We start from the raw sequence: 17,899 nt of genomic DNA, 5'->3' as shown, positions 1-17,899 counted from the left end.
ACCCTAGCAAACTCAGAATGATGGTGTCTGACTTAATCTGTTTGCTAGGTTCAGGGACCCTTTATATAACAATGGCTCACATACGTTTTCCCATCAAAAACATCAACTGCCAATTCAATTAAGCACTTTAAGTGAAATTGGATTTATGATCATTTGTGAGAAGTAACAATATTTCACATTAACCCATAACTAATAGTCACTTATTTATGACATTTAGTTATGGTTCAGTTTGTAAAGTATAATGTTATCCCAATAAAGGGATCATAACTTGTGAAATACAACATCGACCACACAAGACTGCGGACGCACCTCTCTACTTCATCCACTCTATTTTAATTCTTTGAAAAATATTGTCCTTTATATTACCTTTTTTATTTATGATTAAACCAAAGTACCTAAAACAATCACTCTGAAAAATATTCTTATTCTCAAGTTTCACCACTTCATCATTTGCCTAATCATGACTAAAATTACAAATGAGATTTTTTGTATTCATTATATTTAGTTTAAGCCTCTTGATTACAAAGATGTTATCCATGATTCCAACTTGATATTAATCCCTACTTAAGTCTCATCAATCAATACACTATCATCATCAAAAAACATACAAAAAACCTCATCTTGAATATCTTTAGCTAATTCATTTATAAATGCAAATAAATATGAGCTTAAAGTTGATCATTGATGTAGCCCAACTATAATTCAAAATTCTTTATTATATCCTCCCACTATTCTTGCACTTGTCACTGAATCATCATACATATCATTAACTATATTAACATGTATTTACTTGGAACATTTATTTTCTCTAGTACTTGCCAAATTAATGCTCTAAAAACTTTATAATAATTTTTTTGAAGTCAATAAATATCGTATGAAGGTCTTTCCTACATTCTCTATACATTTTCATAAGTCTCATAATTAGATAAATAACATTCGTTGTAGGTCGTCTCTGCATAAACCTAAATTGATTCTCCATTATTGTAGTTAAGTGTTTAAAACAAGTTTCAATTACTCTTCCCAAGTTATATAGTATGTTTCATCAGTTCAATGCATCTATAGTTATTACAATTTTGAATATCTCATTTATTTTTGTAAGTTGGAACCAAAATACTTCTCCATTCTTATGATATTTTCCTTGTGCTCATAATCTTATTAAACAACTTACTTCTCAATACTTATGATATTTTCCTTGTGCTCATAATCTTATTAAACAACTTAGTCAACTACGTTAGCCTGTAGGTTCCTAAGCTCTTCAATACTTATATTGGAATTTCATTTAGACCTTGTGTTTTGTTTATAATTTTCATCCTCCTTATTGCTTCTTTTACTTCGAACACCAAAATTTTCCATACATATATATATATATATATATATATATATATATATATATATATATATATATATATATATATATATATATATATATATATATATATATATATATATATATGTATGTATAAAAATTTGTGTAATTGTCCAAATCATAGATGCTTGAATATTCTCGTTTAGTAGGCTAGATGAATAGATTTCTCATCTCTTCTTAATGTCATCATCAAGTACCAATACTTTACCATCTTCACTTTAATATATCTACATGGTCAAAATCTGTATTCTTACTATCCCTTATTTTAGCAATCTTATAAATAGACTTTATCCCTTTTTTCATGCCCAACTTATTATATAACTCTTCATATTTATCTTCTCTTATTTTTTCCACAATCTTCTTAGCTTCATTTCTAGCCAACTTATATCTTTGAGGATCCTCAACATCCTTAGTTCTTTGTCATGTCTTAAAACTAGCGTTCCTATCTTTAATGATTGTTTGAACCTCACTATCCCACCACCAAGTCTCTCTATAAGAATAGGGCTTTCCTTTTGATTCACCCACAATATCTTTGCCCACCTTTCTTATACACGTAGCTATCTAATTTCACATCGCATTAATGTCCTCTCAAAATCTCACTTTCTTTGTTTGACTAACTTCATAGTGAAGGATTTCAAGCACTATCCTTTAAAGTTTACCATCTTCTCCTAAGATAGTTAACATTGCACATTTTTACGAGTTTTTGAGTTAGACACATATCTAAGACCACAAGTCTATATTGTATGATTAAGTTTTCCCTTAGTATCACCTTACAATCCTTACACAACAATCTATTAGTTCTTCTAGTTATAAAGAAATCTATTAGGCTTCTATGGTTTTCACTTTAGAAGGTAATTAAATGTTCATCTCTCTCTTTTTGAAGTAAGTATTTACAATAGATGCCTTCTTCATTCCTCACTACAGAATCATATCCTCCATGTATATTTTTATAGCCTCTTTGATCTTTCCTAAATGTCCATTTAGATCATCTCCTATGATAATTTATTCTCTTTGATGAATTCCTTGCATTAATCCATCCATATTTTTTCAAAATTCTAATTTTAAACTTTCATCTAGTCCTACTTGGGTGTATATGCATAAATTATATTTACAATCTCTTTCTCCATTACACACTTGATAGCAATAATTCTATTACCTAGTATTTTAACATCTACCACATCTTTCTTAAAATCTTTATCCACTATTAGGCCTACTATACTTTTATTAATTTAATCACCCAGCATACCTGTGAAATCCAACCCTATCCTAGCCCTAACCTTGACCCGGAAACCCGGTTGTTTATAGGTCTGAAGACCCGGAGTAAAGGAAGAAGCCAAATATGGGCCATCTCAGTAGAAAACATGGTGTTTGACCCAGAACCCATGGAGATTGATGATGGAGTTCCATACTGGGAAGTCTGTGCAGATCTGGAAAGAAAGCTGCACCTGACTGAGGATGAGATTAGTTGAAAGACTTGGAGTATTATCTGACTTGATTCGAAGGCAATTCTACACCTTAGGTATGTCACTTGATGTGTGTGTGAAAGCCCTTTAGGTTTGGTGTTCATTTGATCCTCCAATTCCCTGTCTGGACTTTGCTGACCTAATTGGTCAACTGGGCCAGTCGACCAAGCATTCGACCAATAGTGTGTTAAATCAGAGAAAATCCAATTTTAGGGTTTTTCACTCTCTATTTAAACACACTTCGTGTTTCTTAGTGTCTTCTGCCTCCAAAACACTCTGAGAACGTGGGAAGACTCGTTTGAAACTCTCTTTAGTGATTTCGAAGAATTCTTTGCAAGATCTGAAGTCTCTCATCACCGATCTGCCAATACAAGGTTAGTAATCTCTTCTGTGTCATGATTTATTCCTCTTTAATCTTGTTCTTGTTAAAGATTGAGAAGAAGATGCTGCATCCTTGCAACCATCTCTTCATAATCGCACTTTTTTCTTTAGGGTTTATGATCAGCATAGAGATCTCAACCCTAACCCTGAAAATTTTTCTTGAAACGCTATTTCTTCCTATGGATCTGATTTCTTAGCCGATTGAATCTAATTTTCATGACATACTTGTATTTAATTATGATTACCTTTTTCTTGGATGAGATCTAAATCATCCCTTGTCTTTTCTGTGATTTCCATAGTATATTTTTCATCGAATTCTAGGGTTTTCACCCAATTGGGAAAACCATGATTTCAGATTAGAAGGTAATGTTTTTAATCATTATTAGTGCCCGATCTTTACCCCCTTAGTGTTAGAATACTATCCTAAAGTTTTCCTCCAAGTTTCGTGAAGTTCCGAACTCTGTAGGTTGAGTTTCAGATCAGAATTCCCGTATTTGCTTCGTACTGACTTTGTTGGTCGACTGGGTCAGTAGACCAATCAATCGACCAATGAAATCAGAAGCTCTATTTTTAGCTCTGTTTGATTCGTTTGCTCTCTAATCTTTTAGGCTTCTTTCCTAATGTTGTATCTATGATTGTTAGGGGTTTAATTACTAAGTTTGGAATATCTCTCTTTGATCTTTGGATAATCTTCAACGATAATTAAGGTAAGGACAATTATTTCATAATAACATAGATCGAGTATATTTTGGTTTCTAATTTAAGAAACTCTGAGTTTAACTATTGTTATTGTATTTTATACTGATGATGTACTACTATAAGTACAGTAGCACTTCACTTATGTTTTCTTTTTCATTATTCAAGATTATATGAAATGCTTATTACTGCATATTGTTTAATGATTGGATTATGCTTTTATATTCTCTTTGTATGATGAGTTGTTGATTTTGTATGTCATGACTGATCTGAAAATGTGTTTGATTAAGTATGGTTTGGGATTGAGAGGTGTCCTTTTGACACTTCTATCCTTGGACATCAACAGAATTAGTATGGGATATTTCCGGGGCCCCATTCACACTTTCCTATACCATTGGTTGTCATACCTAGGGTTGTCTAGCAGTGTTTGATTAGGATGTCTCCGTTATATCAGACCTTAGTCGGAAGGGTATTGAGACCGAACGACCCGTGGTAGCAATAGGGATTCATGGGCGCTTAAAACCAGTAACCAATCCGTGAGAGGACAGGAATCACAGTGTGGGGGCCATTTATTGGGAGGGTTGCATATGGATAGACTTGGGCTTATGGGCGCTCAAGACCTGTAACCAACCCGTGAGGGGACATGAGAGCTTCCCTTTTACCATGTGTGGATAACCAATAGGGTTGATGAGTCCGTAGTCCGGGACTATGAGGACTCTAGTGTGAAGGATACCGGAAAGGATCCTGAGAGGGGAGGATTGGATGTATCTGGAACTGAGTTGATGTGACTAAGTAGATGACTTGCATTTAGCTAGGCTTAATCTTGACATGCGCCAGTACTTAGACCAATGGTGATGTGAGAGAGCGGTGACTTAACCCCCAGCCATAGAATATCCCGAGGGATGACGGACCCATTACCAACCGGAGCCGAGTGACTGAGACTTACCCAAAGAAGTATGGTGCTATGACTTAAAGCATGTCTGCCAATAGAGACCAGCATACATAGAGTTTAGATGCATACAACCATTATCTGTTTCATATTGCATTGCATCTTGTTATGATCTGTTGTATGTTATTTATGTTGTTATGAGTTAACTTGCCTTGCTGAGTTCATTCGAACTCACTCCTTTTTGTGCAATCTTTTTGTTAGATTATTCTACAGGTATTGACTATTATGAAGGACAATACGATGAAGCGCAGGCCGATGAAGCGTACTACATGCAAGGTACTAACAACAATGAAGATCACCCTGATGATCCCTCAAGCGATCAAGTTGCGTACTATGATTAGACATAACATAGAATTGGAACATATGTGTTGGATTGATGAAGTCCACTATTTTGAAGATGTTATCTATAAAATAGAAAACTCGTAGTTCAGTTTGATTTTCTTTCCTTACTTTCCTTTAGAAACAGTTGTAATTCTTTTTAGACTTACGTGATACATTCTGATGTAACTATGGAGTGAGTTTCCGCGTCACTCTATTTCTTTTTGATGTGCTTACATCTGATATCATTTTCCGCACTCTGATTATACTGATATTCATTTCCTGATTTAGATCTTTTGTTTATATTATTAAAACGTTGATTATTTTCTGTTCATGATTATGTTATTGCATATGTGGGAGGATGATTTCCTCGATACTTGATCTTTGGGGCTGTGGATCACACACCTGGGTATGCCAGGTAGGGTACCGGCTGGGGGGATGTGACAATACCAAAGTTTGAAATCATCCAACTCTTTAGTTTTTTCACCCTTCCATCTAGTCTCTTGAATGCAAGTTATATTTTTCTTTTCCTCATAACATCTATCAGCTCTAAGCTCTTACCTATTAAGGATCCTGTGTTCCAAAATGTCAATCTAATACTACGTTTTTATATTAGCATTTCTACCACACTCGTACACTTGAGCCACAGCATAGTGCATCGCTTATTTTGTTGAGAAACGCCCTAGTATAACATTTATTATATAAGATCTAATCCATGAAATGAGTTTAACTAGATATTTTTTAGTGCCGACTACTGACATGATGCATTATCCTTCTCATTTACCCAAGCTTGAACTTCTAGGAGTAAATTAATGAAAAAATCTTAAATGACATAACAACAATAATAAATAATATAATAATTTTATTAACTGGCTCAACTTGAAAGAAAGGAACCAGTTAGGTTGAAAAAATCGAAGGTAACTTGGGAATTAAAAAAAAAAATCAAGGCAGAAAGAGCGGTGTGATTGTAGATTTTTTTTGGGAATCAGTTGTGAAAGTTTGAGCAGGGGATTTTTAGTAAGTAGAACGTAAATATATGGTAATGATAAAAACTTGCTATAAATTATATATAAAAGCTACTTTGAGGTGCACATTAGCTGGCCTAGATGAATCTCAAATTCTCTACATATATATATAAACAATGATGAGTTACAAATGATGAAAATAGATTATTATTAAACCTAAGGACAAATCTTGGCAAAATGGTTGATGGACCACAATTGTAATCTAAAGTCAAAACATCGAAAGCCTCTTAAAAAATTTGTTGAGATACTAATACTTGTGCCAAAGCATTTGGCATTGGATTAGATTACTATTAAACCTATATCTATAACAATAGTATACATAGCTTCAGTTTGCTATCGAAGGGATATCTCCTCCCACAACTTGATGTTTTAAAAAGAGATATCAAATTATATATCTCCCTAAATATCTCTTTGTGTGATTTGGAACGTATCTAAATTAAATAAATAGCTAGAGATCAAAGTGGAGGGTAATGGGTTTGTTAACCTGTCAACAACTAAGGTGTTTTTAAATAAACATTCAGTTAATCAATTTTGGTTCCTTTTAAAGCTGATGTATCTATGCATTACATTTTTCATGCTTCATTTTAAAAAATAGAGCACCGTGCGCATCTATTAACATACCACATGTCTAGTAGACACCTTCTGCTAATAATAGTCATATCTCAAAAATTAACAACAAAATATTTAGGATCTATTTCATTATAAGCACATAAATATTAGGAATAGAGATAAATCAGATAATTTTTTCACTAGAAAATGTCATTTTCTTTAACGTCTAATGAGAAAGTTAAAAAATGATAGATTTCAAGTCCAAACTCCATCAACAGTTGCATAATTAATGAATAAACAAAAGAAAAAAATATTTTTATTATTGAAAGTCAGTATATTCTATGTATTATCATAATCATTAGGAGCTATCATCATTCTATATGAATCATATAAGATAAAAAATACATATATATTATGAGAATTCATAAGTTAGTTGTTTAGATATTGAATCATTGACATAGATGTTGAAAATAATTGAAACCAAAGAGCTTTTCCTTTATATTTGTTGACATTAGGTGTTGGCATGTATCTCAACTGCTCTGTAAAAGGACAACTATATGTAATGAATTAACAATAGAACAAATATAGGATTAGAGTTATAGACATGATAAACACTCCAATGCCGAAACCAATAATATAAGCAACGACAGTGAGATGTGAATATTTTTCTAGATTCATCCTGAAATGGTGTAGTGTGTATCTAATTTACATTTTCTGTGCAAACATCATCATTCATCGATGTGGCTTTCTTTCCTCTATGACTTAATTTTCATTGTCTTAGTTTATTTACTTACCCGAATTATGTAAGAAAATACTTTGTGATGTATAAGGGGTTTGAATTATATTATATTAAATGAATAATTACTATTGCTCCCATGTAGTATAGCTTAATACTACTTTATCACCTACATTTCTTGAAATTACTAATTCAACCTTCAACTTTGCATTGTCCCCTCACCATTAAACTCCGTTAGTTAAATGATGACATGATATATTTTATTTACTTAAAAATCCCAAATTAATCCTATGGTTTTATATTACTTATTTACACCTTTATATTAAATTACGTTACTATCCTAAGTAATTAGGGAATACTTAAACCTAATTAAACAATCTTCTTTTCTGGTCAAAATAAAGCGATAAAAAGAAAACTCATTTTCAATTTTATATATGTACTTTTCAATTTGGTAATAAAAAAGTAGCAATTCCTAATTTTTGTTATTTACTTTCCAGTTTAATGTTATCAATTTTAAGAAATTTCTACTTTCAATAGGTTTTTATTTATTTATTGTCTAATTTGATGTTGACGATTTTAGGAAGTTCCTACTACCAATAGGGAGTTTTTTTTATTTATTAATCCAAATGATAAAAATACACATGCAAAATTATTTCATATGATTTTTTTCTCTCTTTCTAAACGAGGATAATATTCTATTTGGCCTTCTTAATTATAAAAAAGCAAAATAGACATTCAATATTCAAGTGTAACAGTCACTTAACATTGTTAGAACAAAAGATGACAACAGCAATTTCATAAAAAACAGGGTTCTTTTAATAATTAAGCTATAAAACAAGAGGGACACTATAAGTAACTTAGATTAAATAAATTGTCATCCAAAGTCGTTGTAGTATAGTGGTAAGTATTCCCGCCTGTCACGCGGGTGACCCGGGTTCGATCCCCGGCAACGGCGATAATCATTTTTATTAACGTAGAAAAAGCCCTGTATGAAGATTTATTTATTTTAATGCATGATAAGTTTTGCTTACATTTGTTGACTTAAAACCTCGTCTTTTGGGGTTAATTTTAAGTTGGACCCCCAAGTTTCACCACGTCAATGACGGGCGAAGGAATGCCCTTCTTTCTTATGGCTCGTTATTGCAGCCCTCTGCCTGACGGTTCATTCATTTTTTACTCCTGGATTGCTATCGAACATCACCTAAGGCAGGGGAAGTATAGCCCTTTTGACTACAATCCTAGTCGAAGACCACCCTATATACCGGGGCTAATGCGTTAATAGACTGTTATTCTCATTACTAAACTTGTTGAAGAGATGAAATATAAACGAGGTATATCTTTTTGATCAGAGGTTGAATCGATCATCAGAAGAAGAATTAGACAAAAAAATTATAATACATTTGATGTGAGGCTAAACAATATGCTAGTATAAATTGAAGTAACAACCGCAATAATAATGGATCAAGCATTCAATACACAAGCCACAACAAACACACAGGAATTTTTAACGTGGAAAAACCCACAAGGGAAAAAACCACTGGACTGTTATCAGAGTCCACCCAAACTTCCATTATCACCAAAGATAATAATAATGGGCATACAATCAATATTCCATCTCTAGATAACACTAGAGGAACACAAAGTCACAACCACATCATCAAATAAATGGAAATATGAGAGAATGGAAAAAAGTCACTAGAGAGGCTTCCTGAGAACTATGGTATAATGATATCTGACCGTTGGATATGAAGAGCAACATGCCACGACCATTCACTTCAAATTTCAGCTCATTCCGGAAACCTTTCATCGTCGGATTCGCTGGAGAAAAACAGAAAAACTATTCTTCTTCTTCCTCCCGTGTCTTCTCTCTCTCTCTCTCTCCTCTGTTTTCTACAACTTTACTATTTCGTGCATCTCTTGTTTTAAGGCAGCAATGAGTTTTCAAAAAAGAAAACCCTATTGCATTTGATTCATTTAAAGAAATCATGGGCACCACATGGGCTTAATGGGCTGGACCCAACAAATCTCCCCCTCCGTGCCCATGAGGGAGGAAACCACAACTTGACTCCTTACTTGGAATCCATGTGCGCAAACTCCTTGCACACCTCAAAGTTCTCTCGAGTAACAATCTTTGTTAACATATCAGAGGCATTCTTATCTGTGTGAATTTTCACAATCTTCAACAACTCATCTTCCACCAAATCACGCAACCAATGATATCTTACATCAATGTGCTTTGTGCGAGAGTGATATGTAGAGTTCTTGCTCAAGTCTATAGCACTCTGATTGTCACAGTATACCACATACTTGTCTTGCTTCAAACCCAATTCTTGGAGAAATCTTTTCAACCACAACATTTCTTTCACTACTTCTGCACTGGCGATGTATTCAACCTCAGTTGTAGACAAAGCCACACATTTCTGTAGTTTAGACTGCCAAGAGACAACTCCCCCTACAAAAGTAAACAAATACCCAGAAGTTAACTTTCTACAATCAAGGTCACCTGCCATGTCAGAATCAGTATACCCTTCCAAGACTGGATCTGAACCTCCAAAACATAAACACAATTTAGAACTTCCTCTCAAATATCTGAAGATCCATTTCACAGCTTTCCAATAATCTCTCCCTGGATTATTAAGAAACCTGCTCACAACACTAATCGCTCAGTGCAATGTCTCGGTTTTAGTGCGGACCATGGCATACATAAGACTACCAACTGCAGAAGAGTAAGGAATACCTGGCATTGCTTCTCTTTCTTGACTGGTAGATGAACATGACTGCTTACTCAGTTTAAAGTGATTGGCAAGAGGCGTGCTTACAGGCTTAGCACCCTACATGTTGAACCTTTTAAGCACCCGTTCAACATATTTTTCTTGTGACAAGCATAGCTTCCTAGCCTTCCTGTCACGAACAATCTTCTTGCCCAATATTTGTCTGGCTGGCCCTAAGTCCTTCATATTAAAGGACTTGAACAACTGTTATTTCAACTTCTTAATCATATTTGCATCTTGCCCAATAATCAACATGTGATCAACATAAAGAAGAAGAACAATGAACTTACCATCTGGAAATTTTCTGAAGTATACACAATGATTTGCTTGAGTCCTCTTATAACCAATAGCCACCATAAGTGAGTCAAACTTCTTTTACCACTGCCTTGGTGCTTGCTTTAGTCCATAAAGACTCTTCTTTAACTTACATACAAAGTGCTCCTTCCCTTTGACTTCAAACCCTTCTGGTTGCATCACATAAATTTATTCATTTAAGTCACCATGAAGAAATACAATTTTCACATCTAACTTCTCAAGCTCAAGATCCATGCTAGCTACTAAACCCAAAATGACTCTGATGGATGTCAATTTTACAATTTGGGAGAAGATCTCATCAAAGTCAATGCTTTTCTTCTGTCTGAATCCTTTCATCGCCAAATGAGCCTTATGCTTCACTAGCTTCCTAGATGCATCTCTTTTTATCTTGTATACCCATTTGTTCCTTAGTGCTTTTCTGCCTTTAAGAAGTGTTACCAACTCATAAGTATGGTTCTTATGCAAGGAACTCATCTCTTCTTGTATAGCTTTCATCCAACTAATTTTATCACTGTGGATCATTGTTTCTTGAAACTTTTGGGCTCCCCCTCATCAGTAAAAAGAATATACTCAGAACTGGGATACTTTTGTGTTGGTCTATGCTCTCTTGTTGACCGCCTCACTTGATATTCTACAACCTCTTCTTGTGGGGTTTGCTCCCCCTGCTTAATATCCTCATAATCCATAGAATCATCTGTTACAATCTCTGGATCATTAAGGTCAACATGTTCTTCATGAGTAGGTTCTCCTCTTGGAACAAATGTGGGATCAAACATAACATTCTCAATATAAGTAGGCTTCTCAGACTTCTTAAAGTGTGTAATATTTTCAACTTCATGAAATATTACATCTCTACTTCTGAAAGTCTTCTTCTTTTCTGGATCCCATAATCTGTACCAAAACTCTTCATTTCCATATCCCAAGAATATGAAAGGAACCGCCTTGTCATCAAGCTTTGATCTTTGCTCCTTTGGTATATGTACAAATGCCTTGCAACCAAACACCTTCAGATGAGAGTAGGAAGCATCCTTCCCTCTCCACACCCTTTCTAGAATATCAAACTCTAAAAGAGTTGATGGTGACATGTTCATCAAATAACAAGTAGTGCTGGCTGCTTCTCCCCAAAATGGTTTTGGCAACATAGCCATCTTCAACATGCATCTCACTTTCTTAACAATGGTCCAATTGTATCTCTCTGCTAGCCCATTGTGTTGAAGGGTTCTAGGAAATGTTTTCTCATGTCTGATGCCATTCCTAGAACAATAGCTCTTGAATTCTTTTGATGTGTAATCTCCTTCATTGTCAGTGCGGAGACACTTCAAAAGTTTTCTTGTTTTTATTTCAGCCATGACATGGAACTACTGAAAATAATGGAGTGCCTGGTCTTTGGATTTCAACAAAAACAACCACATCTTTCGTGATGCATCATCAATGAAAGTAATAAAATATCTATTACCTCCTAATGATGAAACCTCAAATGGACCACAAATATCAAAATGCACCAATTCTAATAAATTTGACTTCCTACCATGATGTTTTTGAAATGAAACTCTATATTGTTTATCAAATAAACAATAATCACAAGAATTAAAAACATTTCTTTGGCAAGAAGAATTAAGGACTTCTTTTCCAGAACCTGCAACCCCTTGTCACTCATGTGACCCAGTCTCCTATGCCATAGATTAGGTAAGAAATCATCATTTGCTGCATTCAATCCATCTTCACATATTTTCACTCTTGTCTTATACAAAGAGCAACAAAAATCTCCTTTAACAACCACCAATGACCCCTTGGTGGAGTTTCCATCTTTCATTACTGAAGGTACTCTCAAATCATTTTCTATCCAAGGCAATTCTCAAAATCAAATTGAGATGCAAATCAGGGACATGGCGCACATCTTCCAAAGTGAGTGTGTAGTTCATGTTTGTCATTATACAAACATCACCAATACCCACAATATTGCAAGCACTAGTGTTCTCCATCTTCACAGTTCCAAAGTCTCCTGCTTTGTATCTAGTGAAGGACTCCCAAATAGGAGTAGCATGATAAGAAGCTCCTGTGTCAATAATCCACTCAATCTGGTGATCTAACACATGCAAACATTGATCCTCACCAAAATGAAGAAGAACTAAAGCATCATCAGATGCTATAAAGGCGGTGTTATTATCATCATCTTTCTTCTGATTGCTCTCTTCATTTTTCTCTCTTTTTCAAATTCTACAATTTATTTTCATATGCCCCTCTTTGCCAGAATGGTAACACTTGAATTTTTCTCTAGATTTTGATCTATCTTTTGATTTACCATGACCCTTGGCTTTATCCCGACCTTTGTTGAACTTGTCTATGCTCTTCCCCCTGTTCTATATGACTAGTGCTTGTGCATCATTTGAACCCATGAACTTCCTTATTGTCTCTTCATTCAATAATGCACTGGTAATTATGCTCATTGATAGTTTACCCTTTGGAGCAGAATTACTAACTGATACAACCAAAGCCTCCCAAGAATTTGGTAAGGAACTCAATAATAATAAAGCTTGCAACTTATCTTCAAGCTTTAATCTTATTGTGTTCAACTGATTCACTATGCTTTGATATTCATTCAAGTGTTCAGTAATTGAAGTATTTTCCTTCAACTTCACGTTAACAAGCTTTCTCATTAGAAAAGCTTTATTTCCATCTGTTTTCCTCTCATAAAGACTCGTTAACTTCTTCCAAAGTTCTTCCGCCGATGTCTCATTTGCAACATGATGGAAAACACTAATGTCCAACCACTGTCGGATTGTACCAACAGTTTTTCTATTTAATTTGGTTCACTCAGCTTCAAACATCTCTGATGGTTGATTAATATCACCTTCAACAGGTTCATATAAGTCTCTACAAAATAAGAGATTTTCCATTATAGGCTTCCAAATCAACCAATTTGATCCATTAAGTTTAATCATAGTACTTGAGGTACTTTTCATTTTAATTTTCACAGTTATTAACCAAGCTTTAATACCACTTTGATGTGAGGCTAAACAATATGCTAGTGTAAATTGAAGTAACAACCGCAACAATAATGGATCAAGCATTCAACACACAAGCCACAACAGACACACATACATTTTTAACGTGGAAAAACCCGCAAGGGAAAAAACCACGGGACTGATCGGAGTCCACCCAAACTTCCACTATCACTAAAGATAATTATAATGGGCATACAATCAATATTCCATCTATAGATAACACTAGAAGAACACAAACTCATAACCACATCATCAAATAAAAGGAAATCTGAGAGAATGGAGAAAAGTCACCAGAGAAGCTTCCCGAGAACTGTGGTAGAATGATATCTGACCATTGGATATGAAAAGCTAAATGACACGACCATTCCCTTCAAATTTCAGCTCATTCCGAAAACCTTTCACTGTCGGATTCGCCGGAGAAAACCAGAAAAACTATTATTCTTCTTCCTCCCGTGTCTTCTCTCTCTCTCTCTCTCTCTCTCTCTCTCTCTCTCTCTCTCTCTCTCCTTTATTTTCTGCAACTTTACTGTTTCGTGCGGCTGCTGTTCTAAGGCAGGAATGGGTTTTCAAAAAAGAAAACCCTATTGCCTTTGATTCACTTAAAACATCCTGGGCCCCACATGGGCCTAATGGGCCGGACCCAACAACATTCTAGGAAAATGAAACTTGGCAGACGAGATATATATGGGTCCACGATGCATTGCCACCCAAAATCAAGATATTGGGATTGGGCTTGTCAATCGATTCATAACCTTTCGAGCACAACCTTCCTCTTGACGTGCACAAAACTGATGTTTGTTCTTTTGAGGGAGGATCGCATCTCGCACTTCAGCTATGATGTTGTCGATAACCCAAGAAGAGAACTTAGCAGGGAAGTTGATAGCATTTATAGCTTCGTTAGAATCTGATTCTATAATGCAATCCATAATGGGAGAGGACAACCACAGCCCATCCAATGATCTAATCCAGATCACCCACCCCTCCGATATGATTTACCAATGGAAGCAAGCTAAAGCTACCTTCCTTGAGTGAAACCCTCAATTTTGCATTTGCTCGTTCGTGGTATTTCAATTAAAGACAGATGGACATTTTTATGATCAAATTATCTTATGTTTCTTACATTTTTTTATAATTATATATGAAACTTTTTTTGCCTGGCACCCTAAACATGATTGTAGAACTTGTATATCTTAGCCCACAAGAAGTATACTTTGTTCATAGAAATGATGCCTTAATACCCCAGATAATAAAATCTAATGTATTTTTTAGTACAAAGTCACTTTTTATATGCAAGTAATGACGCACGTGTGATATGTTCTCGTAAATTAGTTTTTTTACTGTTGAAGTAGAGGTGAGTGGTGTTTCTAAAGAAAGAAGAAGACACCGAAGTTGATTTAAAATAATGTTGCACACATTGTTCTTGTTTGAGCTTGCTTAATTGTAAATATTTAAAATCAAATAGAAACCTAACTCATAATTTGAAATTATTTTTCAAATTGTATTTGTTTTCTTCCTAAAGACAGCCAAACTATTGAGCACCAAAGATTGGGTAGTGGTTGCATTGTAATTTTGAGGAGATAATGGGGCATAAAGTTATGGAGACATCTATAAACTATGTTGAGGAATTCCATAAATCCCAATCGATTTTCACAATTTATCAGCTCTGTACTTAAAATTGTAAATGACGGAAACAACTGTAAATGCGTGATTCCACAAGAAAAAAGGGTAAAAAAAGTTGAGGAAAAAAATATTAGTAAAATGGCTTTGAGAAACTCGAAATTCAAAAGATAGGACTTCTGGATATTGGAATGATCCAAACATCAACAGATCAATTCTCATCATCTTAGTTTCTCTATTTTTTTTTCTCCTGCAAATACAATAATCACAGTTTGAGCTGGGTCGTTTTGATGTTTGGACGGGAGGAGATTGAAAGAAAAAGCAGTTGAGTTTGCAAAGTTATAGAGAGCGAGGGAGGAGATGGGGGATAATAAAAGTAAATATATTTTTTAACTATAATATTGTTTTTATATGTAGAAGATGAGAATATTACATATAACATCAACAAGAGTTGAACTTAATATCTATTTACTAAATGGTGTTAGTCTTACTCTAACCAATCGAGCAAATATATTCGATACCTATTGATATCAAATCCAATATTATATCATTTTCCATATTTACTATGTCAACTTTGTATACTAAAACCGTGCTATAAACCCAACCTGACATCGAAATGACAAATAAACATAAAACATAGGATAGCCTAAGTCAGACAACTTCATTTTGGCATTAAAATGCCTTCAAATCACTACTTTCTTCCTCTTTTTCATTTTTTCAAAAAAAATTGGTTAATTGCCTTCATCTAAATGGTAGATATACATAATGAAACTGTGGATCAAACATATCTAGGTGGGTAAGCACATAGACTCAACAAAAAAAAAAAAAAAAAAAAAAAAGGTAAGCACATAGACCATTTCCATCTCTGATGATCCCCTAAACAGATATGACATCAACCAAATTCCATGTTTAGGGTTTCCATCAATCACTTCTTTTATTTGGGTCTCAGGAGTTTGATTTACTCGGAAAGAGAAGAAAATTTGGGTTATCCCTAGACTTTCAATTTGCTTTCATTATGTTTGTAAAGACTTATACGCATTAGGTGAATTAAGGTCCCACTTCATCAACTCACTGACGGACAGATGGGTAGATGGACAATTTGCATTATTTGAAGTTGATCAATTTATACTTAATGGTACCCAGCTGGAAGCAGAAACCTTCGGCATTAAATTGGGATTGGATTGGATTGGAGAGTCAGGAACTCTTTTGTTGAGTGGGATAAAAGTTATTAAAATAATATTTATTTAGTATTTTCATCTGAAATATGACAAATTTGAAGAGTATAAATGTATTTCCAAATGCCGTAAAAACTGATATACTTACAATCAGCGAAGGAAACTTCGCCGGATTTCGGGGTTTTGCTGGCTAGCGAAACCAACGAAACCCTAAAATCTCGGCGAAAGTTTGCCGAGATTTCAGTTGGATTTCGCAGGAAGCTTGGGAGCATGACTGCATGAGTTCCCACCGTTCCTTCTGAGCTTGACTTCCAGGACTCTTTCCATCTTCACTTGTTAACCTGATTAGGAATAGTTTTCTCGTTCTCATACTCCTGAACCAGTTGTAGCTTCTCATTGATCTGCTTTGCAAGATCTGCCTGACTCATCTTCTTAGCCAAATGTGCATTCTATATCACCTGCCTTACATCAGCCCCAACTCTGTTTAATGCCGTCGGTTCCGTGGTCGAGTTTCTAGGCATTCACAACTGCTGCCGGTGGTTTCTTATTTGAACCTCCATCAGACTTCTTTATCGTATGAACCTCAACACCCACACAGAGAGCCTAGTTTATGGGTTTTGGATCTCATAGCGCCTGGGCCCTTCGGCTATGGATTTGTGTAGAACGATTGAGACGGAATATGCTCAGCGTTGTTGATGGTGAATCAGAAACGCAGGGAGATCAACCGCCCAGAATCTGCTACTGCTTCTCTTCTGTTTCTTTCTCTTTCTTTCTTTCTTTCTTTCTTTCTTTCTTCTTCTTCCCCTTCAACGATCCGGCAATTTTCATGTGATTCGCCGGGAAAATCGATGATTTCCCGACGATATTTCGCCGAATTTCGGCGATATGTTCTTCCATGCTTACAATCTATTAGAAAAATCAAAAAACAATAATTATCATAAGTAAGAAATATATCAAGGCGATCCAGAGATTTAGCAGAGTTGCTAAATTCACACATCAACACGATATGATGGGGACCGAAATACAAAATTTTATCATCTATCATGCAAGATAAATCTCCACCAAAGTAGGATTGCGACAATTAAAGCTAATGGTAGGCTTTATTCCAATCCAAGGGATATAGCGGGGGTTTTTGCTTAACATATGAGAAATATCTATCAACCCTCGAATTCCTTGGATCCTGAGTTTGTGAAATGTCTCTTCCCACCCACTTATGGGCCCTTTGGGGGTCTCTCAACAATTTCAGATCTTCAAGAGGTAAGAAATGTTGTTTTTTTCCCTTGGGCCCTTTAAGCCTCCAGGGGTGGATGGGTTTAATGATTTTTTCTTTCATAAATTTTGGGAGTTAATTCAAGATGAGGTGGTTAATTTTGTTAAATCCTTCTTCCTTAATGAGTGCCTACCCCTAGGAGTTAACCATACTCTGTTATGTTTTATTCCTAGAAAGGATGAACTGAAAGAAGTGTCGGACTTTAGGCCCATAAGCTTGTGTAATGTGTCCTATAAAATCATTGCAAAAATTTTGGCCAAAAG

General features: G+C 35.0%; 1 non-coding gene across 1 annotated transcript; it reads left to right on the top strand.

The window, feature by feature from the left end:
- Nucleotides 1-8,366: 8,366 nt before the first annotated feature.
- Nucleotides 8,367-8,438, top strand: TRNAD-GUC (transfer RNA aspartic acid (anticodon GUC)). The gene has a single exon. It is a non-coding gene; the product is annotated as a tRNA-Asp (tRNA).
- Nucleotides 8,439-17,899: the final 9,461 nt, after the last annotated feature.

The sequence above is a fragment of the Hakea prostrata genome, chromosome 3 (assembly GCF_041222555.1).
Source record: "Hakea prostrata isolate BN-2017 chromosome 3, UWA_Hpros_2, whole genome shotgun sequence".
Lineage (NCBI taxonomy): Eukaryota > Viridiplantae > Streptophyta > Magnoliopsida > Proteales > Proteaceae > Hakea > Hakea prostrata.
This window is presented reverse-complemented; position numbering and strand designations above follow the sequence as displayed.